At 43.7% G+C, this 21,193-nt stretch overlaps 1 long non-coding RNA gene across 2 annotated transcripts in view; it reads right to left on the reverse strand.

Annotated features, from left to right (window-relative positions):
• LOC113903563 overlaps positions 1-13,412 on the reverse strand; it is a 32,771-nt gene extending 19,359 nt beyond the window's left edge. The window contains exons 1-2 of one of the 2 annotated variants that reach the window (XR_003514181.1): positions 13,014-13,402; positions 10,520-10,612 (exon numbers count right to left, since the gene is read on the reverse strand). This is a non-coding gene — a long non-coding RNA (uncharacterized LOC113903563). Of the gene's footprint in view, positions 1-10,519; positions 10,613-13,013 lie in introns of both variants that reach the window. The other variant, XR_003514182.1, reaches the window with a different exon arrangement.
• Positions 13,413-21,193: the final 7,781 nt, after the last annotated feature.

A 21,193-nucleotide genomic window follows, 5' to 3' on the forward strand; every position in this document is an offset into this window, starting at 1 on the left:
TGATCCCTATCAAATTATCAATGGCATTTTTCACAGAACTAGAACAAAAAATTTCCCAATTCATACGGAAACACAAAAGACCCCAAATAGCCAAAGTACTCTTGAGAAAGAAAAATGGAGCTGGAGGAATCAACCTTCCTGACTTCAGACTATACTACAAAGCTACAGTCATCAAGACAGTAAGTTACTGTCACAAAAACAGAAATATAGACCAATGGAACAAGATAGAAAGCCCGGAAATAAACCCATATGCACATATGGGTACCTTATTTTTTACAAAGGAAGCAAGAATATACAACAGGGCAAAGACAGTCTCTTCAATAAGTAGTGCTGGGAAAACTGGACAGCTACACTTAAAATAATGAAATTAGAACACTTCCTAACACCATACACAAAGATAAACTCAAAATGGATTAAAGACCTAAATGTAAGACCAGAAACTATAAAACTCTTAGAGGAAAACATAGGCAGAACACTCAATGACATAAATCAAAGCAAGATCCTCTATGGCCCAATTCCTAGAGTAATGGAAATAAAAACAAAAGTAAACAAGTGGGGCCTGATTAAACTTAGAAGCTTTTGCACAGCAAAGGAAACTGTAAGCAAGGTGAAAAGACAGCTCTCAGAATGGGAGAAAATAATAGCAAATGAAACAACTGACAAAGGATTAATTCCCAAAATATACAAGCAGCTCATACAACTCAAGACCAGAAAAACAAACAACCCAATCAAAAAGTGGGGAAAAGACCTAAACAGACATTTCTCCAAAGAAGACATACAGATGGCTAACAAACACATGAAAAGATGCTCAACATAGCTCATTATTAGAGAAATGCAAATCAAAACTACAATGAGATATCATCTCACACTGGTCAGAATGCCCCTCATCAGAAAGTCTGTAAACAATAAATGCTGGAGAGGGTGTGGAGAAAAGGGAACATTCTTGCACTGTTGGTGGGAATGTAAATCGATACAGCCAGTATGGAAGACGGTATGGAGATTCCTTAAAAAACTAGGAATAAAACCACCATATGACCCAGCAATCCCACTCCTAGGCATACACCCTGAGGAAACCAAAATTGAAAAAGACACATGTATCCCATTGTTCATTGCAGCACTATTTACAATAGCTAGAACATGGAAGCAACCTAGATGTCCATCAACAGATGAATGGATAAAGAAGTTGTGGTACATATACACAATGGAATATTCAGTTCAGTCACTCAGTCGTGTCCAACTCTTTGCGACCCCATGAATCACAGCACACCAGGCCTCCCTGTCCATCACCAACTCCTGGAGTTCACTCAGACTCATGTCCATCGAGTCAGTGATGCCATTCAGCCATCTCATCCTCTGTCGTCCCCTTCTCCTCCTGCCCCCAATCCCTCCCAGCATCAGAGTCTTTTCCAATGAGTCAACTCTTCGCATGAGGTGGCCAAAGTACTGGAGTTTCAGCTTTAGCATCATTCCTTCCAAAGAAATCCCAGGACTGATCTCCTTCAGAATGGACTTGTTGGATCTCCTTGCAGTCCAAGGGACTCTCAAGAGTCTTCTCCAACACCACACTTCAAAAGCATCAATTCTTCGGCGCTCAGCCTTCTTCACAGTCCAACTCTCACATCCATACATGACCACAGGAAAAACCATAGCCTTGCCTAGACAGACCTTTGTTGGCAAAGTAATGTGTCTGCTTTTGAATATGCTATCTAGGTCGGTCATAACTTTCCTTCCAAGGAGGAAGCGCCTTTTAATTTCATGGCTGCAGTCACCATCTGCAGTCATTTTGGAGCCCAGAAAAATAAAGTCTGACACTGTTTCCCCTGTTTCTCCATCTATTTCCCATGAAGTGGTGGGACCGGATGTCATGATCTTTGTTTTCTGAATGTTGAGCTTTAAGCCAACTTTTTCACTCTCCACTTTCACTTTCATCAAGAGGCTTTTTAGTTCCTCTTCACTTTCTGCCATAAGGGTGGTGTCATCTGCATATCTGAGGTTATTGATATTTCTCCCGGCAATCTTGATTCCAGCTTGTGTTTCTTCCAGTCCAGCGTTTCTCATGATGTACTCTGCATATAAGTTAAATAAGCAGGGTGACAATATACAGCCTTGACGTACTCCTTTTCCTATTTGGAACCAGTCTGTTGTTCCATGTCCAGTTCCAACTGTTGCTTCCTGACCTGCATACAGATTTTCACCCATAAAAAGGAACGCCTTTGAGTCAGTTCTAATGAGGTGGATGAACCTAGAACCTATTATACAGAGTGAAGTAAGTCAGAAAGAGAAAGAGAAATACCATATTCTAACGCATATATATATGGAATCTAGAAAAAATGGTACTGAAGAATTTACTTACAGGGCAACAGTGGAGAAACAGACATGGATAATAGACTTATGGACATGGAGAGAGGGAGGGAGAGGGCGAGATGTATGAAAAGAGTAACATGGAAACTTACATCACCATATGTAAAATAGATAGCCCACGGGAATTTGCTGTATGGCTAAGGAAACTCAAACAGGGGCTCTGCATCAACCTAGAGGGGTAGGATGGGAAGGGAGATGGGAGGGAGTTTCAAAAGGGAGGGGATACATGTATACCTATGGCTGATTCATGTTGAGGTTTGACAGAAAACAGCAAAATTCTGTAAAGCAATTATCCTTCAATAAAAAATAAATTAATTAAAAAAAAGAAGATATATATAACTGAATCACTTTGCTGTACAGGAGAAATTAACAAACACTGTCACTGTAAATCAACTCTACTTCAATAAAATAATCTTTTTAAAAAAAGACTGCCCTTCAAGATTGGTGCTAGGCCTGGGATCTACCTTGCCAGCCCTCCAGGCAAACCCAGATAAGTCCTGAATCCTGGAGATTCAGGATTGGTCAGCAATTCCCAACATGCCAGAAGTGTAAGGTCTAGGGGTGTGTCACAGCAGAGAAACACTAATATATCTTAAGTCTCCTCTCCTTCCCCTCTTTTAAAAAAATTTTTTTAAAATAATTTTATCTTTGGCTGTGCTGGGTCTTCGTTTATGGGCAGGCTGCTCTCCAGTTGTGTGCTTGGGCTTCTCACCACAGTGGCTTCTTCTGCGGTGGAGCATGGGCTCTGGGGCACATGGGCTCAGTGGTTGCAGCTCCCAGTCTCTAGGGCACAGGCTCAGCTGTTGCAGTACGTGGACTTGGTAGCTCAGCAGCATGTGGGATCTTCCTGTACCAGGGACTGAACCCTTGTCTCCTGCACTGGCAGCAGCCAGCAGGGAAGCCCTCCCTCCCCTCTCAAGGTGTAAGTTTTAGCATCAGAGAGACGAACATGTACCATGCTTCAACTAGCTTTATCAGGGCTTTAGTCAAACCAGTCTTATTTCAATCATGTAGAATAGACCTGCTTTTTCTAATGTCTTTGAATCAAAAGACACTATCTTTGGAAAATGTATGGGACTCTTAGGACTATCTCCCTCTATCGAGGGGATCCTCCCCAGTCTTCCTCTGCTTTCACCACCCCACCCCTCCATCATTCACATAAGGCTTCCTTTGCAAAAATGTACCCTTGCCAGGCTCTGGCAAATTCATCTTTTTGACCTTTGCAAGGACACATTTGCTGTAAGCACCCACACTCTTTACATCTTCCTAGGCTAGTCCTTTGGTACAGAAAGAAGGTCTAGAAGTCAGCGTCTGAGTATCTTGATTTCTGGCCCAGCTTTCTATTATATAACCAGCCCTCTGCTCCCTAATCTCCAAGCTTCTCTTTTGTCATCTGGGAAAAATATTGAATGTGAGGATCAAATTAAGAATGTGTGTTAAGCTCTAAATGCTTTGCAAATCATCAATGACAGTGCATGGGAGAAATTGTGTCCCTTTGATCAGCCTGGCTGAACTTTTGAGTCTAGGAGTTCCTAGGGATCACACTCAGGAGAGGTAATTGCATGCTTTCTGATCATATTCTTTAAGAAGCTGCCCAGAATGTCACCCCTCCTTGGGCAAGCTGAGCTTAGAAGACCATTGTAGTAAACTCTCCCTTGCTGAAAAAGCTTTTACCAGTAACAGAGTGTGAAGGAGAGATCTATATGTGAGAGCAAACAGGATACGGTTGGGGGAGACCCTTACTGAGTAATTTGATTAGAACAGCCCAGTGCCCATGCCGGGTAGATAGGAGGACAAGTGGGGTACCCAGCCAAGTTCAGGACAAATTTCTTAGGCTGGCGAACTTGACCCTACTTTGGGGAGATTGGAAAGTTCTTAGGGATAGAATTCAGTAGAAATATGTGTTTTTTGATACAGAATCTTCCCACTTAAAGGAAGAGTAAAGACAGTAGAAATTGTGGGAATTGATCCATCAGCCTGGTCCAGAGTGGCAAGCATGGACAGAAGACTCAGAACAGAAGACTTCTCACTTGTCCCAGGAACCACAGACTTGTCACAGGAACCACGGACTCTATCACTAGAGCTATTATCAATGGGAAGACCAGCTGGGGGATGGTCTGGGTTCCCTGTTCCCACCATGTGCAGGGAGGACTAATCCAAGAAAGCAAAGCAGGAAGGGACAACCCAGGGCACAGGAGGATGATGGAGGAGGCTGAGGAATGAGCCACTGCATGCCAGCCTGAGAGAGAACATTATAGCATTCTAGAAACCAAAACGGCCCCCTCTCCGCCTCTTTATGCAAAGTCACCACTGAGCTGGTCCCAAACTGCTTCCTTCAAAGACTCGCGGTATGTAACATAGCCAATGGGAATTTGCTGTATAATTCCAGGAACTCAAACCAGGGTTCTGTAACAACCTAGAGGGGTGGGAAGGGGTGAGAGGTGGGAGGGAGGTTCAAGAGGGAAGGGACATATGTATACCTATGGCTGATTCATGCTGGTGTATGGCAGAAACCAATGCAATATTGTAAAACAATTATCCTTTAATTAAAAATAAATAAATTGAAAGCACACAAAAAATCTCACGGAACCCTGAGTGTCCACAGAAATGTTCAACAGCCCTGCCATCGGATCATGCTACTGGGAACATTAAACTCACACCTGGAGCACAGATGCACTTCTCCCCCTAAAACACACCCAGGAGGAAAGGGCACGTGCACCATTCCTTGGTTTACATAAACATCAGCAAACAAACCCTGGGCTGAATCAGAGCAAGGCAAAACCAAGGGAGCCCAGCTGTATGATTCACCTGCTTGTCAAAGTTTAAGATGCCATGGACCAGCTTTCACAGCCTGTTGGTAACTACAAGATCATTGTCATGGCCTTGATTCCCTACAGGGACTCCATGTTGTACAAGCCATAAAATTAAGCCTTGAAATTATAATCTAACCCACAGACTAGAGAAGCACAAAGACCAGAAAAGCTACAGAGCTGTTCTTAGAACACTAGGTAAACAAATAGCTTTCAACATACAGACCCTAACTGCTTGGAACATGTCCCCAGCTCCTTGAATTTCTGATCCCTGGGTAACATCACCTTCCGCCTTTTAGCTCTCCCAGCTCTTCCACCAGCTTTATGACTGAATTCCCCGTATTAAATCCCTCTCTGTTTGAAATACCTAAAGTGATTTACGGTTTTAATGAATAAACTGATGAATCTTTCTTCAATTTTTTTTCCCTCTTTTGGACATTTGTGTACAGGCAGATCTCATTTTATTGTGCTTCACAGACACGTCATTTTTTTTTTTTTACAAATTGAAGATCTGTGGCAACTCTGTATCGAGGAAGTCTATTAGTGCCATTGTCCCAATAGCATTTGCTCCTCTTGTGTCTCTGAGTCACCTTTTGGTAATTCTCACAACATTTCAAAATTTTCTCATCATGATTATATTTGTTGGTGATCCGTGATCTCTCATGTTACTACTACAGCTTGTGGAAGGCTGAGATGATGGTTAATAATTTTTGGCAAGAAAACATTTTTTCATTAAAGTATATATATGTTTTTAGACAATGCTTTGCACACTTAATAGACTATAGTGTGGTGTAAATATAACTTTTACATGCCCTGGGAAACCAGAAAAGGTGTGCAACTCGATTTATTACAATATTCACTTTATTGCAGTAATTTGGAACCAAATTTGCAGTAGCTCCAAAGTATACCTGTAAATATCCAAGTTTTTGTGTTTGGGTGCTGCCCTTTGTCCTCATGTGGATGAATTCTTTGACACGATCTTCTCGTTTTTAATTTTTTCAGTTGTCAATGTTTATGCTCACCGCCCTCTCAACATTGGCAAAGTTTGCCACTTGTCCTTAATTGGGCTTCTCTGCTTTTAGACCACTGTTACGTTAAACTTAGGGCTTCCTTGGTGGTCAAGTGGACCACTTCCACAGTGGTCAAGAATCCACCTGTACTGCAGATCATCAGTCCCTGGGTCAAGAAGATCCCCTGCAGAAGAAAATGGCCACCCACTCCAGTATTCTTGCCTGGGAAATCCCATGGACAAAGAAGCCTGGTGGGCTACAGTCCATGGGGGTCGCAAAGAGTCAAACATGACTGAGTGACTGGTCAGGCACACACACACACATACATGTATACTAAACTGCAGAACAAACTTAAAGCACTGGGCAGACCCAATCCCTTCCTCTGGGGACACTCAGGGCTCCATGGAATCTTTTATTCCACTGGGTCATTAATAAGAAAGGTCTGCCACAGCAGGACCCTGCCTCTGTTGATGGGAGCTATGCATAACTAATGAAGAGGAAAACTGGAAGTCCAACTGCCCGATCAGTCTCAACATCTTTCTAACAATCTCTACATCTCCCAACCTTCATTTCCTGGATACCTTCCTTCCTTCCAAAATGAGTACTCCAAATCCACTTCAGCCCACTAATATTTTTTAAGGTTTTTAAAAATACCTTTCCATTTATTCATGTATTTTCTTTTTGGCCATGTGGCATGCAGGATCCCACTTCCCTGACTAGGGATCCAACCCGTGCTCCCTGCAGCAGAAGCATGGAGTGTTAACCACTGGACTTCCAGGGAAGTCCCCACTAACATTCTCAAGTCTATACTTTCTCTTCCTTTCCTCCCTATCTTATGACACTTGGTTTCACAGACAGACGTTAGGCCCAACTTCTCAGTCCCCTGTTACACTTTAAATACGACTTGCCTTGGTCTCTGGCTGTGGATCCTAAGACGTCAGAGATATCCAATAACCTGGGAGATTGAAAAGTAGGTACTGTAATGAACTTCCCTGGTGGTCCAGTGGTTAAGACTCTGTGCTCCCAATGCAGGTGGCTCGGGTTGGATCTCTGGACAAGGTACTAGATCTCACGAAAATCAAAGATTCCATGTAACACAATCAAGACCTAGCACAGCCAAATAAATAAATGTTTATTTAAAAAGAGTAGGTACTGTAAACACCCCAGAGATAGGTACTAGGTCTCTGTTTCAAATATGAAGTCATGCTGCTTCCATGACCTAGGAAGGGTTCATTACAAAATTTATTAACATCACAGAGACCATAAGAGGCAAAGCCAGGATCTGAACCCAGGTCTTTCTGCTGCCACAGCTCCAGCTGGGTCTACCATTCAGAAGCAAAGCTTCTAATAGTGACAAGGGAGTTCAGAAAGCCTAGCCAGGGGCAGAGATGCCAGCCACCTGCAGTGAGCCAAGAAAAAATAAACAAAGCACTGGATTTTCAATTCTATCCCTACTCTGTCAACACAAGGTACCTCTTGGGTGAACATTCCCTTCAGGTGTTTCCCAGCAACTCTAGAAGCATTATCATGACAACCTCCAGTTCAGAAGAGTCTTTCAGAGTTCATTTCTCCTGAATCGCACAGGAACATGAAGTATAGTTACAGGAACAAGGACAGAGGTGTGGCAGGGAAGGGAACGTGAGGAGAGGCGGGAAGTATTAAGGAGATGACCAGTCTCGCCTTCATACACTTATTTCACTTGCTACAATAAACATGTATTAATGTGGAAAGCATCAAATAATAAAAGTTGGCTTGTGGCAAAGACAATACTATATGTTCATCAAATCAGTTTTATTATCTTCTTTCTGCATAGATATTTCTAAGTGGAAACAGCTCTTCAGTGTTTTTGCTAACTGGATTTTTTTCAGGTTCTAAGCTTGTAAAACGATATCTTTCTAAGTATAGTTCCTTTCCCTTCTTCTGCCTCTGAATCACCTTCCCATTCTCATTTTGTTGTGGTGGGTTTGTTCCAAAGGAGAATAAATTAGAGAGGAAATAGTACACGTACTTTACATTCTCATTTAAACAAGACCTAAAAAGGGGGGGAAATCTTATTAACACCTTTATTCTCCCCTCAGGGACCATTCTGAATTTTACTATCCTAATATTTACACTGCTACAGTAAAACCTTGGATAAACCAACAGGGATGGAGTTGTTTTAGAGAGACATGTGCTTCACAGAACTGGAATTTACACATTTGGGCAATAAAATGCTGTTGACTTTTAAATGTTCTGAGGAAAATATTTATGAGCATATTGAATGAAGGATGGTGACACAGCCTATTTTTTTTAGGTGGTTCAGGACTCACCCAAGTTCCCTAAACACACCACGCTCCCAGGAGGGGCTGGCACATTGCTGTGACCTCTGCTTAGAACAGTCCTCCCCTGCCTTTGGCTGTTTAAATCCTCTGCATCCTTAGGGTGTCAGCTCCAAGACCATTTTCCTCAGGTACACTATATCAATTTTTACTAAAATGCATGAGCTGTTCACTTAAAATGGGTGAATTTTGTCGTATGTAAATTGTACCTCAATAAAGCCATGAAGAACAAAACACACTGCCCAGGAAGTGAAGCACACCAACCCTCACCTCTTAAATACAGCAGCTTTACAGTACGGAAATGGGGAGGGAAAGAGTCACATTGGAGAAACCTGATGAAAACTCTATCAGCCAGGACTTCCTCGTGGTCTAAGACTCCCCCCTCCAAGGCAGGGGATCCGGGTTCGAACCCTGGTCAGGGAACTATTCTTAGGGAACCGTGGTCAGGGAACTATTCACACATGTGGCAACTAAGAGTTCACATGCCTCAACTAAGACCCAGCACAACCAAATAAACAATAAGTATTTAAAAAATTAACCCTATCACCATATACAATTATGCTTGTGTGATTTGTTCGCTATATCTTTGGCACAAGGTAAGGACCTGGTTCTTGATACGCATTTAGTAATAAACATAGAGCAAGTACAGTGTCGGAGAATGTAAGCTCCATGACAACAGAATTGTGTCTGTCCTGTTGTCTGCCGTATCCTCATCACCTAGAGGTGTCTGGAACATGGAGACAGTCAACAAAGACTCCTCCCCAAGTTGAGCCAAGGAATTCTTTCCCCAATGGTTTGTTTGAATTTGGGATAAAGACATTTTAGCTCAATCTGCCAGGTTTCTTCAATAAAAGTCTATGGAGATATTGATGGAAATAATGTTTCTCACCAGGTAAATAAAGAGGCACAGGGGTCTTGGCCGTAATGAGAGAAGAAAGAAGCCAACACTCAGAGTGAAGGAGGGAAAAGAGACGGAGCAAGAGGCCACCGGGATTCCCCCCAGGGATGTCCTGTCTGGTTCCCAGGCAATTGGGATCCTCTGTGTCCTGGCTGCTATGCGAAGTCCAGTGAACTTGACCATGAGATCTTGTTGCTTGATTCAACTTCACCAAAACTTTATCTGTGTCATGTTTGACTTGTCTTTGTTTCTGTTATGAAAGATGTTGAATCAAATTAATGTGGGAAATACCAAAAGAAAGAAAAGAGACAAAAGAGCAGAAATGGGGATCAGAAAGGGAAAGTAGAGGTTATAAAAAGGAAAGAAGAGGAAGAACTGGATAGAAATGAAAATGGCCTGATGAGTACACAGAAACAAGCATGAGTTTCAAAGTGTTTTGTGAATTTATAAGAGCTGAAATTATAAAATATGCAAACAGCTCATACAATTCAATAACAAAAAACCCAAAAAGCCCAATCAAATAATGGGTAGAAGACCTAATCATTTCTCCAAAGACGAATGGCCAGTAGGCACATGGAAAAGATGCTCATCATCGCTAATTACTGCTGCTGCTGCTGCTAAGTCATGTCAGTCGTGTCAGACTCTGTGCGACCCCACAGACGGCAGCCCACCAGGCTTTCCTGTCCTTGGGATTCTCCAGGCAAGAACACTGGAGTGGGTTGCCATTTCCTTCTCCAATGCATGAAAGTGAATGCTAATCACTAAATAAATGCAAATTAAAACTACAGCGATATACTACCTCATACCAGTCAGAATGACCATCATTAAAAATAATGAATGCTGGAGAGGATATGTAGAAAAGGGAACCGTCCTACACTGGTACAGGAGGTGAAGTGAAAGTGTCAGTCACTCAGCTGTGTCGATTCTTTGTCACCCCATGGACTGTAGCTCACCAGGCTCCTCTGTTCATGCAATTCTCCAGGCAAGAATACTGGAGTGGGTTGCCATGCCCGTCTCCAGGGGATCTTTCCAAGCCAGTGATTGAACCTGAGTCTCTTATGTCTCCTGCATTGGCAGGTGGGTTCTTTACCTGGGGAGCCCAAAGATACACTAAGCACTTACCATATGCCAGGTTCCACTCCAGGTGTCAGGAATACAGCACTCAACCAAAATGATGGACATGACCACTCTAAAAAGCTTGCATCCTGGTGGGGGCTGGAGAGGAGGGACAGAAGAAAGTAAGCAAACACATAATTAAACAAGAGAGAAATCAGAGACTGGTGAGCATTCAGATAGTAATCTAAATAGAGTGTGACTGAGAGACAACTTTATATTGGTTGATCAGTGAAAGTGAAAGGCATTCAGTTGTGTCCAACACTTTGCAATCCCATGGACTATACAGTCCACGGAAATCTCCAGATCAGAATACTGGAGCGGGTAGCAGTTCCCTTCTCCAGGGGATCTTCCCAACCCAGGGATCAAACCCAGGTCTCCCGCCTGGCAAGAGGCTTCTTTGCTCTTCGAAGGACAAGGAGATGCAACCAGTGAAAGCGGTAGAGGGCGTGCGGGGGCAATGATCCAGCCGGGGGAGGAACCAGGGCTCTAGGGCTCCAGGGAAGGTTCTGAAGCACAGGAAGCGGGTTGCCCTGGGGGCACTTTTGGTAACGTCCAGGGACATTCTGTCCTCAAAAGCGGTGGCTGGGGGTGGTGCCACCGGCATCTAAGGGTTAGAGGTCAGGGATACTGCTGACCTACCATGCCAGGGACAAACCCACAGACAAAGGGTTATCTAAAATGTCAGTGGTGCCAGGTGGAAAAACTCTGTCCTGAGACCATTCCAGCCTTGGCATCTTCAAAGTGTAGAAAACAGGAAGCCATGCCTGGAAAAGCAAAGAAGAGCGTACAGAGCTTTGAAATCACCCGCTTTGTATGCCTTGGTGAGAAGCTGACATCTCATTCTAAATGTGGCAAGGAGCCCACAAATGTTTTAAAACTGGGCAGTAAACATGGACTCATTTATTTTTGGAGACAATCACATCGGCTTGTGTGTGGAATGTAGGGGGAGAGTCAAGTGTGAGTGAAAGAAACCAGGCGGGTGGCTTTTAACAGTTGAGAGAAGTGATGGTAGCTTGGATGCTCATCCTGGCAGGAGAGACAGGGAAGTAAAGAGCTGAGATGGATTTCAGAGGTCGGACTCATAAGTCTTGATGATAAAGTGAACTTAGAGGGTGAGGAAAAAAGGAATCCCAGATTCACTGAAGGATTCACGGCCAGCTTCATGGGGGTGTGATCAGTGCCAAGAGATGTCCCCACCCCAAGCTGGTGGGGACCTCAGTGGAGGCTCAGGGCCACCCTGGATCCAGGTACTGGGCAGGTCCCAGCACAGAGGCTTCAATGCCCCCAGGATGGCCAGTACACTGGGGACGGGGGCACAGCCCTGGAAGGAGGCGGAATTCACCACTCTGTTCCTGCCCATCTTCATGTAGCACCAGGTCTGGCAAATTCTATAGCTGGTCCTGCTTAAAAGCTATTTGGGGCAACCAGATGCTCAGTTAGTGTCATTTACCAAAACAGAAAAGAGCAGGGTGGGGTAAGAGGTGCAGTTTGGGACATATTTAACCTCAAGATGCCCGTGAGAAATCACACTGACAAGACCAAGTAGGCAATTGTGTACATCTACCTACAGCTCCCTACCTCCCTCCATGCTGGGCTTCCCTGGTGCCTCAGCTGGTAAAAATCCACCTGCAATGCGGGAGACTGCGTTCAGTCCCTGGGTTGGGAAGATCCCCTGGAGAAGGGAACATCTACCCATTCCAGTACTCTGGCCTGGAGATCTCCAGGGACTGTATAGTCCATGAGGTCACAAAGAATCGGACACAACTGAGCGACTTTCACTTTCACTTCACCTACAGCTCAGGAAAGGTATGAAGTTGTATAGAATTCATCTGCTGGTAGATAGTATTTAAAGCCATGAGAATGATGGTGCAGCTGTTATGAAAAACAGTAGGATGATTCCTAACACCATTAAACACAGAATTACTAGAGAATCCAGCAATTTCACTTCTGGGCAAAAGAAGAGAAAGCAGGGACTTGGGCCCATATTTGTACACTTGTGTTCACAGCAGCATTATTCGCTGTAGCTGAAATGTGGGAACAACTCAAATGCTCAAATGCCCATTTACAGATGAAGGAATAAACAGAATGTCGTGTAGACAATGTGATATTGCATGCGTGTGTGCTCTATTGTGTCCAACTCTGTGATCCCATGGACTGCAGCCCACCAGGTTCCTCTGTCAATGGGATTCTCCTGGCAAGAATACTGGAGTGGGTGACCATTTCCTCCTCCAGGGGATCGTCCCAATCCAGGGATTGAATCCATGTCTCCCACGTCTCCTGTACTGTAGGTGGATTCTTTACCGCTGAGCCACCAGGGAAGCCCCACAAATGTGATATTACTCAGTTTTAAAAGAGAAGGAAATTCTGACACTTGTTACAACATGAATGAACTTTGAGGCCATTAGGCTCAGTGAAAGAAGTCAGTCACAAAAAGACAATCCTGTAGGATTCCACTTATATGAGGAACGTGGGAGAGTCAAATTCATAAAACGGTGGTTACCAGGGGCTGGGAGCAGAGCGGGATGGGGAGTCGTTACTTAATGAGTGTAGAGCCCCAGTTCTGCAAGATGAAGACGTTCTGGAGGTGGATGGTGGTGATGGCCACAAATGTGAATGCATTTAGTGCCACTGAGCTGAGCACCTAGAAACGACTAAAATGGTAAATTTTGTGTTATCCATATTTTACAATTTAACAAAGAACATATCCATTATTATTCAATGCTTCCTCTATCCTCAGCACTGTTCTAAATGCTTTCCACATTTAAAACTCATATAACCCAGACTTCCCTGGTGGTCCAGTGGTTAAGAATCTGCCTGCCAAGGCAGGGGACATGGGTTCAAGCCCCAGTCAGGGAAGATCCCTTATGCCTCGAAGCAACTAAACCCGAGTGCCACAGCTACTGAAGCCCACGCTCTAGAGCCCTTGAGTCACAACTACTGAAGCCTGTGAGCCTAGAACCCATGCTCTGTAACAAGAGAAGCCACTGCAATGAGAAGCCTGTCCACTGCTACCAGAGAGTAGCCCCTGTTCTTCATAGCTAGAGAAAATCTGCACGCGACAATGAAGACTCAGTGCAGCCAAAAATAAACAAATAAATAACTTAAATATTAAAAACCCCCTCATACAACCCCTCATTACAGTCTCTAAGGTAGGTCTGACGTTATCAAGCCATTTTACAAACAAGGAAACTAGTGACCAGAGATATTAAGGAACAGGCCTAAGCTCACCCAGCTTCTAACTGGATAGGGTAGAGTTTAACTCAGGTGGTCTGGTTCCAGAGCCCAGGCTTTTTTTTTTTTTTTTAAACATACTATACTACCTGCCAACAGAGATTATGTAATATGCTATAAGAATACACATTTCACAATAAAACACCGATTTTTAAAGTTAAAGGCTGAATTTACGGCCCACAAGCAGCTAGGTCCTGGCTTTTCATCATATTCCAACATCACTTCCCAGCATAGAGCCTGGCATTACAGATGCAATGAGAAATCATCCAGAGGTGATCACTGTACCATGTCTGAGAAAACCACTCTATGACCAGAGACACTTTTAGAAGATATATACGAGAGGGTCTCCTATGAGTGCGAAAAGGCCAGGATCCCCCACGGCCCCTTTCCTGGTCCTTAGGAGGATTCAGCCTGGACTCAGCCACCTGGGGGGCGGGAGGGCAGGGCCCCAGTCCCAGGACAGGTAGGCCCAGGGGAGAGAGGTGCAGATCTTTGGCGTCAGAGAGAGGCAGTTCCTGGGCTATTTTTAAGTTGCTTTGCTGTGTTGTCAGTTAAACCTCTCAAGCAGAAACAACACCAAGGCCACAGAAACTCCAGGCCTGCTGCTGGGAAAAATATGGTGGTTGGACCATGATATACAAAAGTTCTCATTTATGAAGCAAAGTTGGAGCTGACTGGCAGATGGTAGGTAAAAACCACTCATGTAGATTCACTCTAGAGGTCAGAATTCCCTTGCTCAGAAACATATCCCAGGGACCTCCCTGGTGATCCAGTGGCTAAGACTCTGCACTCCCAATACAGGGGGCCAGGGTTCTATCCCTGGTCAAGGAACTGGATCCCATACGCCAAAACTAAGAGCTCGCCTGCCGCAACCAAGACCCGACACAGCCAAAAAAATAAAAATAAATAAATATTTAAAAAGAAAGAAACAAATACATCCCAGACTGTCAGGAACCCACGGCCAGTGTCAGCTCTGGGTGAGCCTGAGTCACTGAAGTAGATAGAATGCAGGAAAGGGCCAGGTGACAAGGATGCAAAATGTCCTCTTGGCTCAAGTCTTAGGCGATTGGAAAAGGGTGAGCAGGCTTAGACTGATCTCAAGGTCAGACTCTCCATATCCGAATAGCTCTTTCAGACACGGGGAGGCCTAGGCCCCAGAGCAGTGAGCAGGCAGCCCCCCTCAGGTGGAATTTAAGGTGACCCATAGCCACTGCCTTTGAGTATACTCACCTCTCAGCCCCATTCATGTGGTGGGAAGGACCTTGACCTCCACTATAGGAGCTGGGTTGGACGTTCTGGGTGGGCAAGACCAGCTCTCATGACCAAGGAGGTTGCACGCCAGGGAAAATGTTTCATTTAACTTATCAGAAATAGCTAAATTTATAGGAAGGGAGGCAGAGAAACTAGACTGTTCCATCATCTTCACTTCCATTCTTACCACTTTTCAAAGAAATTTCAAAAACATTTGTAATAGTAAATCTCAGCACTCATTAGCTATTTTTTTTTTTTTTTTTTTTTTAGTTTTGAAAATTTTAGCTGCGCTGGGTCTTCCCTGTGGTGCTCGGGCTTTCTCTAGTTATGGCTCACAGGTTTTGTTGCCCTACGGCATGTGGGATCTGGATCAAACCTGCATGCCCTGCATTGGAAGGCAGATTCTTAACCACTGGGCAACCAGGGAAGTCCTTCACCAGCTATGGTTTTGTCCTAAATTTTAATACTTCAGCTCTCTGATTCTTCCTGAAAGCAAGGCAAATACCAAAAGAACAAACCAACATGTTAACATCATCCCTAGGAAATGACAACCCAATAAGCAAGAGAACACAGCCTCCCCGGGTTACTGAATTCACATCCAGAATTCCACCAAGCAGAAGAAACAAGTGGTAATATTTGGTGCATCCTTTGATGTTTTCTTAACTCCTCTTTTCCTACTTAGCAGTACATTATGTTGCTGAGAACACAGTTCACATTGAAAGCAGTCTTGCTTTTTTCTTTTACACTTGATCAGACTCATTTCCTAACACTGTTAAAAATTGTTCATCGAGGTGCTGATCAGCGGCATAATACTACAAGGAGTTTCATGCAGTCATGTATCTAACCATTTCCAACTGTAGGAAGCAACACTGAGGTCGTTTCCAGTCTTTCACAATTACAAATGACGCTGACAAACATCTCTGGTTTATGTCCTAGTCTACGTTTCTGAGCATTTCTTTAGGGGAGATTCTATTAGTGAGATGACTGTCTAATGTATGTATACTAGTTCTGAAGGCTCTGGAAACACGAGAAAAGAGCTGTTTTTTCAGATTCTGTGACTTCATGGGTCAGGCCCTCCCCCAACACTAATCCAGCATTTACCCCTATATTCTTACCAAGGTATCTTCGCCTCCCCCCACCACCCTTCCACCCAAGCACAATTACTACCTCCGATAATTACAGGCTGCTGTGATAGGTATGAGGAATAAAAAGGCACCAGAGCTGCTACTGGGTGAAAAAGGTGAGGAGGGGTGTAGAAATGCTTGCGTTTACGAAGCGCTTTTCCTCCAAAGAGCTCAAAGGTTTTCTGAGACATGGTCTCATTAATCTCCACAGGTCTGTTATTTTTCCTTCTGATACAGGTCCAAACATAAACCTTATTTGTTGGCTTGTATTTATCCACTCACTGTGTGCCAGCTTTCATGATGTTCCTAAAGTAGCTTTTATATTTGGGACTTCTGGTTCACACGGATGATAAAAAAGCCCCATTGCTCACCCTAAGAGGAAGGACAATTTGTCTCATTTTAAGAACAGCAGACTTCCCTCATGGTTCACTGGTGAAGAATCCACCCGCCAAAGCAGGGGACACAGGTTCCATCCCTGGGCCAGGAAGATCCCACGTGCCTCGGGGCAACTAAGCCCGTGCGCCATAACTCCTGAGCCTGAGCTCTAGAGACTGTGCTCCCCAAAAAGAAAGGCCACCGCAAGGAGAAGCCAGTGCACCACGACTAAAGAGCAGCCCGCTCACAACAACGAAGACCCCGCGTAGCCAAAAATTAATAAATAAGTACATTTACATAAAAAAGAAAGAATGAACAGAGACACTAAGTAACCCAGCACAGAGTGAAAGCCTAAAAGGGGGCCTGAGGGCAGAAGCCCTACATGACTGCTGTATACGAGGCAGGCTGCTTTCTTGCCAAGTCGCTAGCTTATACCTTTTTGCATGAATACAGTCACAATTTCTGACTTTGCAGATATCCTGGAACGAATTGTGTTAGATGGAATAGTGGCTTAGCCAAGATGTTCACCTCCTAGTCGCAGAACCTGTGAATACATTACATGGCAAAATCAGATGTGATTAAATTAAGGATCTTGAGAAAGTAAGACTATTTGGATGGCATCACTGACTCAATGGACATGAATTTGAGCAAGCTCCAGGAGATGGTGGAGGACAGGGAAGCCTGGCGTGCTACAGTCCATGGGGTTGCAGAGTCGGACATGACTGAGTGACTGAACAAATTCTGGATAATGGGTGTAATCACAAGCATCCTTATAAGAGGGAGGCAAAACTTTTATGCATCAAAGGACACTACTGGATTGACATACATACACTACTACATAAGGAATGGGCTTCCCTGGTAGCTCAGACAGTAAAGAATATGCCTGCAATACAGGAGACCTGGGTTTGATCCCTGGGCCGGGAAGGCCCCCTGGAGAAAAGAATGGCTATCCACTCCAGTATTCCTGGTGGAGAATTCCATGGATAGTGGGGCCTGGTAGGCTACAGTCCACGGGGTCTCAAAGAATCAGACACAACTAAGCAACTTTCACTTCACTTCACTTTACTTCATATAAAGAATAAAGAATACGTAGCACAGGCAATTCTACTCAGTGCTCTGTGGTGACCTAAATGTGAAGGAAAGCCAAAAAAGAGGGGATATATGTATAGGAATGACTGATTCACTTTGCTGTACAGCAGAAACTAACACAACATTGTAAAGCAGCTATACTCCAATGAAAACAAAAAGGACACTACTAAGAGCGAAAAGACAAACCAAGAATGGAAGAATATATCAGCAAATTGTATGTCTGATAAGGGATTAATATCCAGAATGTGTAAAGAACTCCTACACCTCAACAACAAAAAGACAAACAACCCAATTAAAAACGGACTTAAATAGACATTTCTTCAAAGAAGATAAACAAATGGCCAACAAGCACATGAAAGATGTTCTCTATCATTAGTCATTAAAGAAATCAAATCCACAACAAGAAACTACCTCACATGCACTGAGATGACTATAATCATAAAGATAGACAATAACAAATGTTGGTGAGGATGTGGAGAAATTGGAACCCACACACACTGCTGGTGGGAATGTAAAATGGTCCAGCTACCGTGGAAAATCAGTTCGGCAGCTCCTGAAAAAACTAAATGTTGCATTTTCCTATCATCCCACAATTCCATGCTCTTGGGTTTGAAATAAAATCAAAGAAAGAAATGAAAACAGGAACTTAAACAGATACTTGCACTCCAGTGTTCACTGCAGCATTGTTCACAATATCGAAAGTAATGGAAAGAAGCCAAGTGTTCATCAACTGATGAGCAGATAGACAAAATGTGGCATACATGTTCAATGGAATATCATTCAGCCACCGAAGGAATGAAGTTATGGGGACTTCCCTGGTAGGTCCAGTGGCTAAGACTCTGAGCTCCCAATGCAGGGGGTCCAGGTTTGATCCCTGGTCAAGGAACTAGATCCCACATGTTCAACTAAAGGTCCTTCATGCCACAACTAAGACCGAGCACAGACAAAGATTTTTTTAAAAAGGAATGGAAGTTCTAGGATTTGCTACAACACAGATGAACATTGAAAATACTACCTTAGGTAAAAAAAAAAACAACACAAAATGATAAATGCAGCCTAACTCCAGTTACATGACATACATACACTAGGCAGAGTCACAGAGACGGCGAACAGACTCGACGTTACCAACAGATGGGAGGAGCAGAGAATGGGGAGTTACTGCTTAATGGGCAGAGTTTCTGCCTGGGCCAGGAAGGGTTTTGGAAACAGTGCTGAGGGTTATACTACATTGTATATGTAATTAATGCCACTGAATTGTACATTTCAAAAAATGGTTAGGTGCCAAATTTTATGGTATATATACTTCATATTTTACAACAATCAAAGTAAAGAGGGAGTCAAGAAGGTCAAGGTCAGAAAAAAGAGATGCAAAGAGGTGAGCAGAGACTGCAGTGATGCAATTTGAGGAGTGGAGTCGTGAGCCGAGGCATGCAGGCAGCCTCCAGAAATAGGTAAGAAGACAGATTCTCTCTGGAGCTTCCAACATCTTGATTTCAGCCTTCTAAAACTCCTATAGGGCTTCTGACCTCCAGAACAGTAAAATAATAAATCATGTTGCTTTAAGCCTCTAAGTTTGTGGTAATTTGTTACAGCCGCCATAGGAAACTAATGCTGTTGCTGTTGTTTAGTCACTAAGTTGTGTCTGAATCTTTGCAACTTCGTGGACTGCAGCCCGCCAGGCTCTTCTGTCCTCTACAGGGGTATGAGGAAACTAATACCCAGACATAAAATCTTATTACAGGCTTCCCAGGTGGCACAGCGGTAAAGAATTCGCCTACCAATTCAGGAGATGTGAGATGCAGATTCAATTCCTGGGTCAGGAAGATCCCCTGGAGAAGGAAATAGCAATCCACTCCAGTGTTCTTGCCTGGAAAATTTCATGGACAGAGGAGCCTGGCACGCTACAGTCCATGGAGTTGCACAGAGTCAGACATGACTGAGCACAGCAGCATAAGAGCTATAATATGATTAACTTCACAGAACCTACAGAGCCTTCATATCCAGCCAGGTATCTCTCAACCCTGTCTCCTAACACCAAGATCTTGCTTCCTAGGCATATCCCAGTGGTATTTCTCTAAAATCACCAAACCACAATCTTGGGGTTCAATTGGGTTCAATCCCTAAGATTGTCTGTGCTGAATTCAATAAAGCTTCTTCGTATCCACTGATCACCCTTATATGACTTTGCTCCATGAATGTGATCAGTGCTAATCAAGTTTCAGCCAGGTGCAGCTGTGGCTCCGTCACCTGAGCTCCAAGCCACAAGCTATGGATGCTCTCCACATTGTGGCACTGGGTGGATACAAAGCCTCAGCTGGTTGGGGGTGGGGTTACAGCCAGGGATATCGACTTAATTATCATCCCCATGGACCTGTGGTCCATGGTGGAGGCAGTGGGTTTTCTGACAATCACAGTGGTGCCCCATCCCCCCTTTTAAAAACTGTGGTGATAGACACAGACCAAGGAGGAGGGGTAAACAGGTTGGAAGGCAGGTGCCCAGGGCAGTATTTAGCACTCAGCCAACTCACTTCTTCCCAAGAGTGACCTGAGCAGTGTTTGGTTTCTTGCATTTTGCTTACGGTCTAAGTAAATAAAGGAAAAGTGGTAAATCCACCTGCCCTTTCTTTCTTCCTGTTCTCCCCATGAAAATCACAAGTCATACACAGTGGATTGGTAAACAACCAACCAAAGATCTTGTCAAAAAAAGAGCCAGGGAGAAAGCGAACAGAAGTCTGACAATCTGCTACTGCCATGTAAGAGAATGTTTCGCCAAATCGCTTATTTTTTAATTACAGAAGGAAAGCATGTTTACTGTAAACAATTTGGAAAGTAGAGAAAAACACACAGGAAAAAAAATGCAAATTATCTGTAATTTTACCATCTTTTTTTTGCAATACCACGTGACTTGTGGGATCTTAGTTCCCAGGCCAGGTATTAAACTCAGGCCCCCAGCAGTGACAATGTGGCGTCCTAACAACACTGGACTGCCAGGGGATTCCCTGTAATCTCACCGTCTTGAGATATCACTGTCCCGTCTCTAACACCCTCTGTACTCTAACTCTGCCTTATTTGGGTTCATAGTTTTGTTAGATTACTATTATTGTTGTGGTGGTTGTTACTTATTGTCTGACCACCTCAGTAGAACACAAAGTCCATGAAAGAAGGGAATTTTCCTCCCTGAGAACCAAGAATGGTGCTCAATAAATGTTTGTTAAATGAAAAATATTTGAAAAGACACATGCATCCCAATAGCAGGACTATTAACATTTACAATAGCCAAGACATGAAAGCAACCTAAATGTGCATCAACAAATTAATGGATAGAGAAGAAGTGGTACATATATACAATGGAATATTACTCAGCCATAAAAAAGAAAGAAAGAATGCCATTTGGCATTACAACATGGATGAACCTAGAGCTTGTCATACTGAGTGAAGTAAGTCAAATGGAGAAAGACAAACACCATATGATGTCACTTGTATGTGGAATCTAAAAAAATGGTACAAATGAACTTACGAAACAGAAATAGAGTCACAGATGCAGAAAGCAAATTTGTGGTTGCTGCTGCTGCTAAGTCGCTTCAGTCGTGTCCGACTTAGTGCGACCCCA

Source organism: Bos indicus x Bos taurus, chromosome 13, assembly GCF_003369695.1.
Source record: "Bos indicus x Bos taurus breed Angus x Brahman F1 hybrid chromosome 13, Bos_hybrid_MaternalHap_v2.0, whole genome shotgun sequence".
In the NCBI taxonomy this organism is placed as follows: Eukaryota; Metazoa; Chordata; class Mammalia; order Artiodactyla; family Bovidae; genus Bos; species Bos indicus x Bos taurus.